Source organism: Haliotis rubra, unplaced genomic scaffold (assembly GCF_003918875.1).
Source record: "Haliotis rubra isolate DU_JTF1 unplaced genomic scaffold, ASM391887v1 Scf337, whole genome shotgun sequence".
NCBI lineage: Eukaryota > Metazoa > Mollusca > Gastropoda > Lepetellida > Haliotidae > Haliotis > Haliotis rubra.
Genome location: NW_025767010.1, coordinates 82,623 through 98,761, shown reverse-complemented (window position 1 = coordinate 98,761; position 16,139 = coordinate 82,623).

Here is a 16,139-nt window from a genome sequence, read left to right as displayed (position 1 = left end):
TGTATAAATCAAGTTATTGTTTAAGTTCCTGTATTTATGTCCAAAAGGTTTTGGGTATTTGCCTTTATTGATAATGATTTTAGTTATATTTTTAAGAGATGTATAGTGGTTTTCAGTTTTGCTTGTAATGGGGTTGTTAAGGGATCGAGTTACATATTTCATTGTACATCTTTCCCATTCGAGAGTGAGGTCTAGTTCCCTGCATCTACCAATAATGCTTGGAGGGATATTCCTGGGAAGGCTCCAATTATACGTTTAAGTGCTTGGAACTGGATGGAACTGAGTTTGTTTTTACGTGTTTATGCCATATCTTGAAATATTTCGCAGCCACAGAGTAATTTAGATTTGATGAGTGATTTACATAGTAGTAGTAATGTTTGTTTGTTTCTACCCCATCTACTATGTGATAGGTATTTAATAATGTTTAGATCTGACTTGATTTTATCTTGTATGAATTGAATGTGTTTGTTCCATGTTAAGTGCGGGTCTAGGATTAGACCTAGAAATTGTACTATTTCTGATTGCGGTAATTTTTGTTTGTTAATATAAAGATGTACGGGTTTTTTCCTGGTGTCCTCCGTCGTGATATTACTGGACTATTGCTCAAAGCGGCGTAAAACCATACTCACTCACTAATAGTTCATTTAGGGATACCATAAATCGCCGGAAAACTCAAGGAACACAAAGTGTCATGTCCAGTCGGATACCATTTCAGCTGATATCCTGTCTCCAAGACTTCCATCTCATTCAATCGGCATTTTCGCTTGGACGTTGGAAGTAATGAGACTTGTTATTTATCTTAGATGAAATAGTACACCCACAGGGAACACAATACCCGATTTCGTGTCTTCAGTACGCCGAGAATAACTGAAATCACTGCGTTGTCATGGAGATTAATGTAATGGACTCTCTTCTATGACGTCACAGTTTGGTCAAAAGCCGGGAATTCCATATGCATACGTGATGTGAGAACAAGGCAGTTTTTTGTTGCTTTTGGAGATAATAATAAAATAAAAAATGACTTGTTTTCAATGTATGCATTGTTAGTATATTTAACATGTTTCAAAATTTCAATTTGGTAGAACTCTATATGTCAAATGTATTACACTTAATAAAAAAGCGATCATAAATAGTGTTTTTCCAGTTTATCACGCGATTTCATAAAATATCGCCAACAATATTCATAAACCCCAACATTTTTGGGTTCCACTGCAGTTCAGCCTCGTTACAAGGGATTAATGATTGTAAATATTCTCGGAACCAAACAATCAATATAGAATGATCTCCAGTCAATATATACTGCACAAAACGTTTGGGATCACGATAGAGGATATTATATGAGTGCACATAACATACTGTGTTTACAACACGAGTGCCTAAATGTTGGTATTATCGAGCGAGAGCGAGGGATATACCAATATTTTGGCTCGTGTGTCGTAAACATAGCATGATATGGGCAAGAATATAATATTCTATTTATTACCAAAGTCGTCAAATTGAGGAAAATAAACCCAAATCTACTTTCAAACATAGGCTGGCTACCCGCCGTCGCCGCATGTAGAACGCAACGTCATAGAAGAAACGTATCGTCATAGCATTGTTCGTAACGTCACGCCACCATGACAAAGTGATATTTTGCCCTAGGACGTCGTATGCAAAATATGAACCCCGATATTTTCGCCGTCGTAGGTAATAGACACTGTTAATTGTAGTGTAGCACAAAATTTTATACGCAAATACACCCCCCATCCCAATAAAAACGACAACAACAAAAACAACAACAAAAAACCATTCACTATCCCCTTCGCTTCAGACAATCGAGGCCGTTGGGTAGACTAATGGTTAAAGGGTTCGCTCGTCATTTTGAAGGCCCGGGTTCGATTCCCCACATGGACACAATGTGTAAAGCCCATCGCTGGTGTTCCCCGCCGTGATATTGCTGGAATATTGCTAAAAGCGACATATAACCATGGTCACTCGCTCACTTCAGTCAAGCAAATTATCATATTGCAATTTCGGTAACATCCTCGACCTTAGGTTTCATTCTATAACACATATCAAGAAAGCTTTATACTGAGTAGAAACGCCAGCCCAAGATCTTACCAGCGCACAAATGAAATATCAATGACTGTCTATGATTATCTACAGAATATTCTATACGAATCATATGATCTCATATCTAGAGAGTGGACCAACTCCGTGGTGTAGTGGTTAAAGCGTCCGCCCGGAGAGCGGAAGGTCGCAGGTTTGATCCCCGACCGCGTCATACCAAAAGACGTTAAAATATAGTACTTGTTGGTCCCTGCCTGGCGCTCGGCATTAATGGGTACAACAAGGACTGGTCGGCTCGGAGTCAGTATAATGTGTCTGAGTGGGGTATTCATGCTTCACTGCGGCATGGTATCTCAGTGGGCTAGCACTATAAAACCAGCTTAAGTATGGGCTAGTACAAGCAGCCGCACATACACATACACACGCATGCACGTCGTCATATGAGCGAAATATTCTCAAGCACGACGTTAAACCCAATTTCACCTCACCTCCTAGAGAGTGGGTAAATTGAGGGAACGTGATACATTTCCTGGTCCGACGGGAGTGATTTTTTCATTATTAAGTCTCTTTTGACGCGAGACACGAGCAGAATGGGACATAACAGTGTGTTACAAGAAATAATAGTATTACAATCATGTCAGGGTGTACGTAATGATAAAGGGAAGTCGTTTTCAGGTTGTCATCATATGATTGGAAAGGCGATTTTGATGTTGACAAAAATATAAAAAAGTAAGATATCTGTACTCCATCCCTGTACTATTGTTGAAATATTGCTAAAAGGTGTAAAACCAAACCCGCTGTCACATGGCCATTCCTAACAGTACTCGTTAGTGATTTAACGGTAGTCCTGGCGGATTTGGGCTGTAAATGATGGAAGGGAGATGATAGACTTTATGTGTTATTGATGGCCATAATGTTGGAATGTTGACCCCACACACTTAAAGGTCTATAAAACCAGTCTCACTTGATTTACAGATAATATCAGTATTTATTAAAAATCGGAGAATAACAGGTGGGCGTGCGCGCTTGTTCTAAAGCTAGACGGGATAACAAGAAGTACTGCCGTCTAACGTCTTTCGGATTGACGCGACCGGGATCCAACCTCGGATAAACGCTCTATCCTCAAGATTCCTGCGGGGTAGCCTAGTGGTTCAAGCGTTCGCTCGTCACGCCAAACACCGGGGTTCGATTCCCATCATGGGTACAATGTGTGAAGCCAATTTATGGATATTGCTGGAACATTGCTAAAAGAGGCGTAAAATTCATTCACTTTCCACAGTTCCACGGAGGAACAGGTACTTTGTATGGACACATACCTGTAGTTGTCACATGTTTTAAGAGACGCACACTTAGATCATGATATTACAGTAAAAACATCATGATGGACCTTTTTCTTGAAAATGCTATGAAATTATGGTGGCTGATTCGGGCCATCGTCATATCGGTCTGAAAAAATAAGAGGGAAATAAGTCGAGAAACACAGTATGGCGAGTTACAACTTCTCGAGATTCTCGATGCGCCTGGATACACAATATATCGAGATACACAACAAACGAGCTATCCATAACGCGAGACACATAACATGTCTATATGTACAGTATTTCGAGTAACACTACATGTCGACACATTCAATATGACGAGATACACTAAATGTCGAGAAGTACGGTAAGTATTGCATACACCAGATGTCGAGCTATATATGTCTACACATGCAATATGCCAAGATTTACTGTAAGCTGTCGAGATACACAATATGTAGAGACGAGATCTTCAGTATGTATACGTGCACATTATACAAGGAGAAACAATCCGACTCTCATCATTTGTCTTGAAAGAAGCGCTTGAAGTACGTATCACTAGCCTCAGATTGACATGGATGAGTTCTTAGTCCTGCCTATTTCTTGAATGCCAAGGTGTTTTCATCCCATCACTTCTTCAACCACTGTCACCTCGTCAGTCATGATTTAACTTCTCTAATGATTGTTCTTCATGTATACATATAAAAAGTGACTATGCCAGGGGACTATTGACTTTCTGTCAACAAAGACTCGACAGCTGCATTGACAGACACAGATAACGGGACATGGCAACATATGCTCAGATTAATCTGTGCTTAACGGATTCTAAAAGGAATATTTTTCCAAGTTATAAAGTTTGGATGTGTGATTATTGGATTCCCGTCCACCTCGAGACTGATCTGCAATGTAATAATTTGCCTTCTCCGTCATCTGTTGACGTTAAACCGTGGACAAAACATTATAAAAACATACCAAACTATTTCCAAACTGTAACATGCTGAATCAAATATAATCTTTTCTGGTCTTCTTTCAACCCGTGAAGGTCCGGGTTAGAATGAACCTTCAGTAACCCATGCTTGTCGTAAAAGGCGACTAACGGGATCGGGTGGTCAGGCTCGCTGGCTTGGTTGACACATGTCATCGGTTCCCCATAGCGCAGATCGATGCTCATGCTGTTGATCACTGGATTGTCTGGTCCGAACTCGATTATTTACATACCGCCGCCATATAGCTGGAATATTGCTGATTGCGGCGTAAAACTAAACTCACTCACTCACTGTTTTTTTCAAACAGGTATTGATTAAATGTGATCGATTGGCAGGACAAGCATGTTATTCTAAATGTTCATCAACCGTTTTAATAAAATGGAAACAAAGAAAATCAATAGCGGTGAGTCACGTTCACAAAGAATATATGAAGGGTGATAATATAGGGGATACGGCTGCCACCGCATAAAAGTTCTACTTATTTTGGATCACACAGACCAGTGGTTTACAACTTGATCAGTCCTTGTAGTCAGTAAACCTGGTAGGAAGAATGATCAAATCTATAATAATTATAATTTATTAGGGTTGAAACGGTATACCGTTCTATTAGTAGAACTGCAGTATTTTGCCTTCAGTTCGGCAATCCAACAATTCGGTTTTCGCAGTCATAAAATACTTAATCATAAAGGACAGTTTTGTTCATTCAAAATAACAAAGATTATGGATAGTTTTTTCCATGTTATTAAACAATGTAAGGTTTGGCTCTTGTAGTCAATTTTCTGCATTATGATTATATCTTATATACCGAACCGAAACAGACCAAACCGAAGGCCTTGAACTGCAATGCGTACCGTACCGTGGTAGGAGCCTACCGTTTCACCCCTATAATTTATGTTATGTTGTTTCCTCTACGCAACCAACTGTTGACCTCTGAAGATCCGGGTAAGAAAAGATATTCAGCAACCAATGCTTGCCATAAGAGGCGACTAACGGGATCGGATGCTAAGCCCCCTGTGTAAATCAGCTTGTCAGGCTCGGTAAGTGGGTAATGTTTGTCATAAGAGGCGACTAACGGGATCGGGTGCTAAGCCCTCTGTGTAAATCAGGTTGTCAGGCTCGGTAAGTGGGTAATGTTTGTCATAAGAGGCAACTAACGGGATCGGATGCTAAGCCCCCTGTGTAAATCAGCTTGTCAGGCTCGGTAAGTGGGTAATGTTTGTCATAAGAGGCGACTAACGGGATCGGGTGCTAAGCCCCCTGTGTAAATCAGCTTGTCAGGCTCGGTAAGTGGGTAATGTTTGTCATAAGAGGCGACTAACGGGATCGGGTGCTAAGCCCCTGTGTAAATCAGGTTGTCAGGCTCGGTAAGTGGGTAATGTTTGTCATAAGAGGCGACTAATGGGATCGGATGCTAAGCCCCTGTGTAAATCAGGTTGTCAGGCTCGGTAAGTGGGTAATGCTTGTCATAAGAGGTGACTAACGGGATCGGATGCTAAGCCCCCTGTGTAAATCAGGTTGTCAGGGTCGGTAAGTGGGTAATGTTTGCCATAAGAGGCGACTAACGGGATCGGGTGCTAAGCCCCCTGTGTAAATCAGCTTGTCAGGCTCGGTAAGTGGGTAATGTTTGTCATAAGAGGCGACTAACGGGATCGGATGCTAAGCCCCTGTGTAAATCAGCTTGTCAGGCTCGGTAAGTGGGTAATGTTTGTCATAAGAGGCGACTAACGGGGTCGGATGCTAAGCCCCCTGTGTAAATCAGCTTGTCAGGCTCGGTAAGTGGGTAATGCTTGCCATAAGAGGCGACTAACGGGATCGGATGCTAAGCCCCCTGTGTAAATCAGCTTGTCAGGCTCGGTAAGTGGGTAATGTTTGTCATAAGAGGCGACTAACGGGATCGGGTGCTAAGCCCCTGTGTAAATCAGCTTGTCAGGCTCGGTAAGTGGGTAATGTTTGTCATAAGAGGCGACTAACGGGATCGGATGCTAAGCCCCTGTGTAAATCAGCTTGTCAGGCTCGGTAAGTGGGTAATGCTTGTCATAAGAGGCGACTAACGGGATCGGATGCTAAGCCCCCTGTGTAAATCAGGTTGTCAGGCTCGGTAAGTGGGTAATGTTTGTCATAAGAGGCGACTAACGGGATCGGATGCTAAGCCCCTGTGTAAATCAGCTTGTCAGGCTCGGTAAGTGGGTAATGTTTGTCATAAGAGGCGACTAACGGGATCGGATGCTAAGCCCCCTGTGTAAATCAGCTTGTCAGGCTCGGTAAGTGGGTAATGCTTGTCATAAGAGGCGACTAACGGGGTCGGATGCTAAGCCCCCTGTGTAAATCAGCTTGTCAGGCTCGGTAAGTGGGTAATGTTTGTCATAAGAGGCGACTAACGGGATCGGGTGCTAAGCAGCCTGTGTAAATCAGATTGTCAGGAACGGTAAGTGGTAACGGTAAGTGGGTAATGTTTGTCATAAGAGGCGACTAACGGGATCGGATGCTAAGCCCCTGTGTAAATCAGGTTGTCAGGCTCGGTAAGTGGGTAATGTTTGTCATAAGAGGCGACTAACGGGATCGGATGCTAAGCCCCTGTGTAAATCAGGTTGTCAGGCTCGGTAAGTGGGTAATGTTTGTCATAAGAGGCGACTAACGGGATCGGATGCTAAGCCCCCTGTGTAACTCAGGTTGTCAGGCTCGGTAAGTGGGTAATGTTTGTCATAAGAGGCGACTAACGGGATCGGGTGCTAAGCAGCCTGTGTAAATCAGATTGTCAGGAACGGTAAGTGGGTAATGTTTGTCATAAGAGGAGACTAACGGGGTCGGATGCTAAGCAGCCTGTGTAAATCAGGTTGTCAGGCTCGGTAAGTGGGTAATGTTTGTCATAAGAGGCGACTAACGGGATCGGATGCTAAGCCCCTGTGTAAATCAGGTTGTCAGGCACGGTAAGTGGGTAATGTTTGTCATAAGAGGCAACTAACGGGATCGGATGCTAAGCCCCCTGTGTAAATCAGGTTGTCAGGCTCGGTAAGTGGGTAATGTTTGTCATAAGAGGCGACTAACGGGATCGGGTGCTAAGCCCCCTGTGTAAATCAGCTTGTCAGGCTCGGTAAGTGGGTAATGCTTGTCATAAGAGGCGACTAACGGGATCGGATGCTAAGCCCCCGGTGTAAAAATCAGGCTGTCAGGCTCGGTAAGTGGGTAATGCTTTGTCATAAGAGGCGACTAACGGGATCGGATGCTAAGCAGCCTGTGTAAATCAGGTTGTCAGGCTCGGTAAGTGGGTAATGTTTGTCATAAGAGGCGACTAACGGGATCGGATGCTAAGCCCCCTGTGTAAATCAGGTTGTCAGGCTCGGTAAGTGGGTAATGTTTGTCATAAGAGGCAACTAACGGGATCGGATGCTAAGCCCCCTGTGTAAATCAGGTTGTCAGGCTCGGTAAGTGGGTAATGTTTGTCATAAGAGGCGACTAACGGGATCGGATGCTAAGCAGCCTGTGTAAATCAGGTTGTCAGGCTCGGTAAGTGGGTAATGTTTGTCATAAGAGGCGACTAACGGGATCGGATGCTAAGCCCCCTGTGTAAATCAGGTTGTCAGGCTCGGTAAGTGGGTAATGTTTGTCATAAGAGGCGACTAACGGGATCGGATGCTAAGCCCCCTGTGTAAATCAGGTTGTCAGGAACGGTAAGTGGGTAATGTTTGTCACAAGTGGCGACTAACGGGATCGGGTGCTAAGCAGCCTGTGTAAATCAGGTTGTCAGGCTCGGTAAGTGGGTAATGTTTGTCATAAGAGGCGACTAACGGGATCGGGTGCTAAGCAGCCTGTGTAAATCAGATTGTCAGGAACGGTAAGTGGGTAATGTTTGTCATAAGAGGCGACTAACGGGATCGGGTGCTAAGCCCTCTGTGTAAATCAGGTTGTCAGGCTCGGTAAGTGGGTAATGCTTGTCATAAGAGGCGACTAACGGGATCGGATGCTAAGCCCCTGTGTAAATCAGGTTGTCAGGCTCGGTAAGTGGGTAATGTTTGTCATAAGAGGCGACTAACGGGATCGGATGCTAAGCCCCTGTGTAAATCAGCTTGTCAGGCTCGGTAAGTGGGTAATGTTTGTCATAAGAGGCGACTAACGGGATCGGATGCTAAGCCCCCTGTGTAAATCAGGTTGTCAGGCTCGGTAAGTGGGTAATGTTTGTCATAAGAGGCGACTAACGGGATCGGATGCTAAGCCCCCTGTGTAAATCAGCTTGTCAGGCTCGGTAAGTGGGTAATGTTTGTCATAAGAGGCGACTAATGGGATCGGGTGCTAAGTCCCCTGTGTAAATCAGCTTGTCAGGCTCGGTAAGTGGGTAATGTTTGTCATAAGAGGCGACTAACGGGATCGGATGCTAAGCCCCTGTGTAAATCAGGTTGTCAGGCTCGGTAAGTGGGTAATGTTTGTCATAAGAGGCGACTAACGGGATCGGATGCTAAGCCCCCTGTGTAAATCAGGTTGTCAGGCTCGGTAAGTGGGTAATGTTTGTCATAAGAGGCGACTAACGGGATCGGATGCTAAGCCCCTGTGTAAATCAGGTTGTCAGGCCTCGGTAAGTGGGTAATGTTTGTCATAAGAGGCGACTAACGGGATCGGATGCTAAGCCCCCTGTGTAAATCAGGTTGTCAGGCTCGGTAAGTGGGTAATGTTTGTCACAAGAGGCGACTAACGGGATCGGGTGCTAAGCAGCCTGTGTAAATCAGGTTGTCAGGCTGGGTAAGTGGGTAATGTTTGTCATAAGAGGCAACTAACGGGATCGGATGCTAAGCCCCCTTGTGTAAATCAGGTTGTCAGGCTCGGTAAGTGGGTAATGTTTGTCATAAGAGGCGACTAACGGGATCGGATGCTAAGCAGCCTGTGTAAATCAGCTTGTCAGGCTCGGTAAGTGGGTAATGTTTGTCATAAGAGGCGACTAACGGGATCGGATGCTAAGCCCCCTGTGTAAATCAGGTTGTCAGGCTCGGTAAGTGGGTAATGTTTGTCATAAGAGGCGACTAACGGGATCGGATGCTAAGCCCCCTGTGTAAATCAGGTTGTCAGGCTCGGTAAGTGGGTAATGTTTGTCATAAGAGGCGACTAACGGGATCGGATGCTAAGCCCCCTGTGTAAATCAGGTTGTCAGGCTCGGTAAGTGGGTAATGTTTGTCATAAGAGGCGACTAACGGGATCGGGTGCTAAGCAGCCTGTGTAAATCAGGTTGTCAGGCTCGGTAAGTGGGTAATGTTTGTCATAAGAGGCGACTAACGGGATCGGGTGCTAAGCCCCCTGTGTAAATCAGGTTGTCAGGCTCGGTAAGTGGGTAATGCTTGTCATAAGAGGCGACTAACGGGATCGGATGCTAAGCAGCCCGTGTCAGTAAATCAGCTTGTCAGGCTCGGTAACGTGGGTAATGTTTGTCATAAGAGGCGACTAACGGGATCGGATGCTAAGCCCGACTGTGTAAATCAGCTTGTCAGGCTGTCAGGCTCGGTAAGTGGGTAATGTTTGTCATAAGAGGCGACTAACGGGATCGGATGCTAAGCCCCTGTAAAATCAGGTTGTCAGGCTCGGTAAGTGGGTAATGTTTGTCATAAGAGGCGACTAACGGGATCGGATGCTAAGCCCCTGTGTAAATCAGGGTGTCAGGCTCGGTAAGTGGGTAATGTTTGTCATAAGAGGCGACTAACGGGATCGGGTGCTAAGCCCCTGTGTAAATCAGCTTGTCAGGCTCGGTAAGTGGTAATGTTTGTCATAAGAGGCGACTAACGGGATCGGATGCTAAGCCCCTGTGTAAATCAGGTTGTCAGGCTCGGTAAGTGGGTAATGTTTGTCATAAGAGGCGACTAACGGGATCGGATGCTAAGCCCCTGTGTAAATCAGGTTGTCAGGCTCGGTAAGTGGGTAATGTTTGTCATAAGAGGCGACTAACGGGATCGGATGCTAAGCCCCCTGTGTAAATCAGGTTGTCAGGAACGGTAAGTGGGTAATGTTTGTCACAAGAGGCGACTAACGGGATCGGGTGCTAAGCAGCCTGTGTAAATCAGGTTGTCAGGCTCGGTAAGTGGGTAATGTTTGTCATAAGAGGCGACTAACGGGATCGGATGCTAAGCAGCCTGTGTAAATCAGCTTGTCAGGCTCGGTAAGTGGGTAATGTTTGTCATAAGAGGCGACTAACGGGATCGGATGCTAAGCCCCCTGTGTAAATCAGGTTGTCAGGCTCGGTAAGTGGGTAATGTTTGTCATAAGAGGCGACTAACGGGATCGGATGCTAAGCAGCCTGTGTAAATCAGGTTGTCAGGCTCGGTAAGTGGGTAATGTTTGTCATAAGAGGCGACTAACGGGATCGGATGCTAAGCCCCTGTGTAAATCAGGTTGTCAGGCTCGGTAAGTGGGTAATGTTTGTCATAAGAGGCGACTAACGGGATCGGATGCTAAGCCCCTGTGTGTAAATCAGGTTGTCAGGAACGGTAAGTGGGTAATGTTTGTCATAAGTGGCGACTAACGGGATCGGATGCTAAGCAGCCTGTGTAAATCAGGTTGTAGGCTCGGTAAGTGGGTAATGTTTGTCATAAGAGGCGACTAACGGGATCGGATGCTAAGCCCCCTGTGTAAATCAGCTTGTCAGGCTCGGTAAGTGGGTAATGTTTGTCATAAGAGGCGACTAACGGGATCGGATGCTAAGCCCCCTGTGTAAATCAGGTTGTCAGGCTCGGTAAGTGGGTAATGCTTGTCATAAGAGGTGACTAACGGGATCGGATGCTAAGCCCCCTGTGTAAATCAGCTTGTCAGGCTCGGTAAGTGGGTAATGTTTGTCATAAGAGGCGACTAATGGGATCGTGTGATAAGCCCGCTGTGTAAATCAGCTTGTCAGGCTCGGTAAGTGGGTAATGTTTGTCATAAGAGGCGACTAACGGGATCGGATGCTAAGCCCCCTGTGTAAATCAGCTTGTCAGGCTCGGTAAGTGGGTAATGCTTGTCATAAGAGGCGACTAACGGGGTCGGATGCTAAGCCCCCTGTGTAAATCAGGTTGTCAGGCTCGGTAAGTGGGTAATGTTTGTCATAAGAGGCGACTAACGGGATCGGATGCTAAGCCCCCTGTGTAAATCAGCTTGTCAGGCTCGGTAAGTGGGTAATGTTTGTCATAAGAGGCGACTAACGGGATCGGGTGCTAAGCCCCTGTGTAAATCAGGTTGTCAGGCTCGGTAAGTGGGTAATGCTTGTCATAAGAGGCGACTAACGGGATCGGATGCTAAGCAGCCTGTGTAAATCAGCTTGTCAGGCTCGGTAAGTGGGTAATGTTTGTCATAAGAGGCGACTAACGGGATCGGATGCTAAGCCCCCTGTGTAAATCAGGTTGTCAGGCTCGGTAAGTGGGTAATGTTTGTCATAAGAGGCGACTAACGGGATCGGATGCTAAGCCCCCTGTGTAAATCAGGTTGTCAGGCTCGGTAAGTGGGTAATGTTTGTCATAAGAGGCGACTAACGGGATCGGATGCTAAGCCCCCTGTGTAAATCAGGTTGTCAGGCTCGGTAAGTGGGTAATGTTTGTCATAAGAGGCGACTAACGGGATCGGATGCTAAGCCCCCTGTGTAAATCAGGTTGTCAGGAACGGTAAGTGGGTAATGTTTGTCACAAGTGGCGACTAACGGGATCGGGTGCTAAGCAGCCAGTGTAAATCAGGTTGTCAGGCTCGGTAAGTGGGTAATGTTTGTCATAAGAGGCGACTAACGGGATCGGATGCTAAGCAGCCTGTGTAAATCAGGTTGTCAGGAACGGTAAGTGGGTAATGTTTCTCATAAGAGGCGACTAACGGGATCGGATGCTAAGCAGCCTGTGTAAATCAGCTTGTCAGGCTCGGTAAGTGGGTAATGTTTGTCATAAGAGGCGACTAACGGGATCGGGTGCTAAGCAGCCTGTGTAAATCAGGTTGTCAGGCTCGGTAAGTGGGTAATGTTTGTCATAAGAGGCGACTAACGGGATCGGATGCTAAGCCCCTTGTGTAAATCAGGTTGTCAGGCTCGGCAAGTGGGTAATGTTTGTCATAAGAGGCGACTAACGGGATCGGATGCTAAGCCCCCTGTGTAAATCAGGTTGTCAGGAACGGTAAGTGGGTAATGTTTGTCACAAGTGGCGACTAACGGGATCGGGTGCTAAGCAGCCTGTGTAAATCAGGTTGTCAGGCTCGGTAAGTGGGTAATGTTTGTCATAAGAGGCGACTAACGGGATCGGATGCTAAGCAGCCTGTGTAAACCAGCTTGTCAGGCCTCGGTAAGTGGGTAATGTTTGCCATAAGAGGCGACTAACGGGATCGGATGCTAAGCCCCCTGTGTAAATCAGCTTGTCAGGCTCGGTAAGTGGGTAATGTTTGTCATAAGAGGCGACTAACGGGATCGGATGCTAAGCCCCCTGTGTAAATCAGGTTGTCAGGAACGGTAAGTGGGTAATGTTTGTCACAAGTGGCGACTAACGGGATCGGGTGCTAAGCAGCCTGTGTAAATCAGGTTGTCAGGCTCGGTAAGTGGGTAATGTTTGTCATAAGAGGCGACTAACGGGATCGGATGCTAAGCAGCCTGTGTAAATCAGCTTGTCAGGCTCGGTAAGTGGGTAATGTTTGTCATAAGAGGCGACTAACGGGATCGGATGCTAAGCCCCCTGTGTAAATCAGCTTGTCAGGCTCGGTAAGTGGGTAATGTTTGTCATAAGAGGAGACTAACGGGATCGGATGCTAAGCCCCCTGTGTAAATCAGGTTGTCAGGCTCGGTAAGTGGGTAATGCTTGTCATAAGAGGTGACTAACGGGATCGGATGCTAAGCCCCCTGTGTAAATCAGCTTGTCAGGCTCGGTAAGTGGGTAATGTTTGCCATAAGAGGCGACTAATGGGATCGGGTGATAAGCACCCTGTGTAAATCAGGTTGTCAGGCTCGGTAAGTGGGTAATGTTTGTCATAAGAGGCGACTAACGGGATCGGATGCTAAGCCCCCTGTGTAAATCAGGTTGTCAGGCTCGGTAAGTGGGTAATGCTTGCCATAAGAGGCGACTAACGGGATCGGATGCTAAGCCCCCTGTGTAAATCAGCTTGTCAGGCTCGGTAAGTGGGTAATGTTTGTCATAAGAGGCGACTAACGGGATCGGGTGCTAAGCCCCCTGTGTAAATCAGGTTGTCAGGCTCGGTAAGTGGGTAATGCTTGTCATAAGAGGCGACTAACGGGGTCGGATGCTAAGCAGCCCGTGTAAATCAGCTTGTCAGGCTCGGTAAGTGGGTAATGTTTGTCATAAGAGGCGACTAACGGGATCGGATGCTAAGCCCCCTGTGTAAATCAGCTTGTCAGGCACGGTAAGTGGGTAATGTTTGTCATAAGAGGCGACTAACGGGATCGGATGCTAAGCCCCTGTGTAAATCAGGTTGTCAGGCTCGGTAAGTGGGTAATGTTTGTCATAAGAGGCGACTAACGGGATCGGGTGCTAAGCCCCTGTGTAAATCAGGTTGTCAGGCTCGGTAAGTGGGTAATGCTTTGTCATAAGAGGCAACTAACGGGATCGGATGCTAAGCCCGTGTGTAAATCAGGTTGTCAGGCCTCGGTAAGTGGGTAATGCTTGCCATAGGAGGCGACTAACGGGATCGGATGCTAAGCAGCCTGTGTAAATCAGGTTGTCAGGCTCGGTAAGTGGGTAATGTTTGTCATAAGAGGCGACCAATGGGATCGGGTGCTAAGCAGCCTGTGTAAATCAGGTTGTCAGGCTCGGTAAGTGGGTAATGTTTGTCATAAGAGGCAACTAACGGGATCGGATGCTAAGCCCCCTGTGTAAATCAGGTTGTCAGGCTCGGTAAGTGGGTAATGTTTGTCATAAGAGGCGACTAACGGGATCGGGTGCTAAGCATCCTGTGTAAATCAGGTTGTCAGGCTCGGTAAGTGGGTAATGTTTGTCATAAGAGGCGACTAACGGGATCGGATGCTAAGCCCCCTGTGTAAATCAGGTTGTAAGGCTCGGTAAGTGGGTAATGTTTGTCATAAGAGGCGACTAACGGGATCGGATGCTAAGCCCCCTGTGTAAATCAGGTTGTCAGGAACGGTAAGTGGGTAATGTTTGTCACAAGTGGCGACTAACGGGATCGGATGCTAAGCCCCCTGTGTAAATCAGGTTGTCAGGAACGGTAAGTGGGTAATGTTTGTCATAAGAGGCGACTAACGGGATCGGGTGCTAAGCAGCCTGTGTAAATCAGGTTGACAGGAACGGTAAGTGGGTAATGTTTGTCATAAGAGGCGACTAACGGGATCGGGTGCTAAGCAGCCTCTGTAAATCAGGTTGTCAGGCTCGGTAAGTGGGTAATGTTTGTCATAAGAGGCGACTAACGGGATCGGATGCTAAGCCCCCTGTGTAAATCAGCTTGTCAGGCACGGTAAGTGGGTAATGTTTGTCATCGTATCCAAAATGCGTAGATAGATGCTCATGTTGTCAATCACAGGACTGATTGATCCAGACACCATTATTTAAAAACTGAGGGCGGTGGGGTAGCCCATTGGGTAAAGCGTTCGCTCGTCACGCAAAAGACCCGGGTTCGATTCCCAATATGGTTACAATGTGTGAAGCCCATTTCTGGTGTCCCCCGCCGTCAGGGGCGGATACAGCTTTTTGAAAAAGGGGGGGTGCATAGTTCATTTTTGCCCGAGACCAAATGGCAAGCTTAGAATGTGTGTTTGGGATAAGGTGGCAAATATACACAGCATTCCACGCCGCCTCTTGTGGCTTTGTGACCCAATGGTTAGTTGCAGACATTAATCTGCATAAGAGTTAACTCAACTCGTAAAAACTCGGTTTTCATTTTATTGTTTACCTAAAATTACCTTTCAAACATACAGACACTATTCACAGACTTGGCTGTGTTACACTTTGTTACAGTCAGATGCATTAATTAGTTACTTGTATGTTACCTCTACACTAAGACTTGTGTCACAGAAAACTACTGATAGAGGATGCATTTCTCAAACATACGTCTGCGATGCTTTTTCACATATTTGTGAACTATCTCATCAGAAACTATTTTCTTGTCCTGGTTCAGGTGGATCAGTGTCAGTCCAGTCAAGCGCTCCTGGCCCATGGTACTCCTCAGATGCATCTTCAGCCTTTTAGGCTGGAAAATGTCCTTTCTGCTTTAGTGCTTGTAACTGGAAGTGTAACGGCAATTGTGAGCAGCTTACGGATGTTAGGGAAAACATCCTCATCAGCAGATTTCAAGCTTTCGATTGCACCTTCAGGGTGGTATTCCTGTGACAACCAATGAAGGTGCCAACTTCGGAGTTCTGCCAGAAGAGAAGACACCATTGGCAAGTCATTCTCCCAGAACATTAGGTTTGCTTCCAACTGTAGTATATCTGGTTGCTGAACAACCACACATGGCAGAAGACCAAACAGTTCAATTCCAGGACGGTTCTCTGGACTGAACCTTGTGTTCATCTCTTCTTGCAGGTGGTCAAGGAAAGGAATGATCAAATTGAGCTTGAAGTGTTCTTCGGGAGATTGGGATGGTGCATTCGCTTTCTGTGTCATCCTCTTCACAATCCGAGGGAGAAGTATTTCAGCATCAAGCTGTTCTGCAATAGCACAAGCTTCCACATACCAATCATGACTCCTTTGATCCACATCAGCCCTCATGGTTTTGATCATTGATACCCTTTCGTCAATAAGTTTGTAAGCCATGCAGATGTCATTGTTCCTTTTTTGAAGTTTGACTGCAAGTGGTTTAACAACTTCAAGTTGCATTATGGGCCACCACAAACGCCATGATGTATTGCGAATCTCTCAGAATG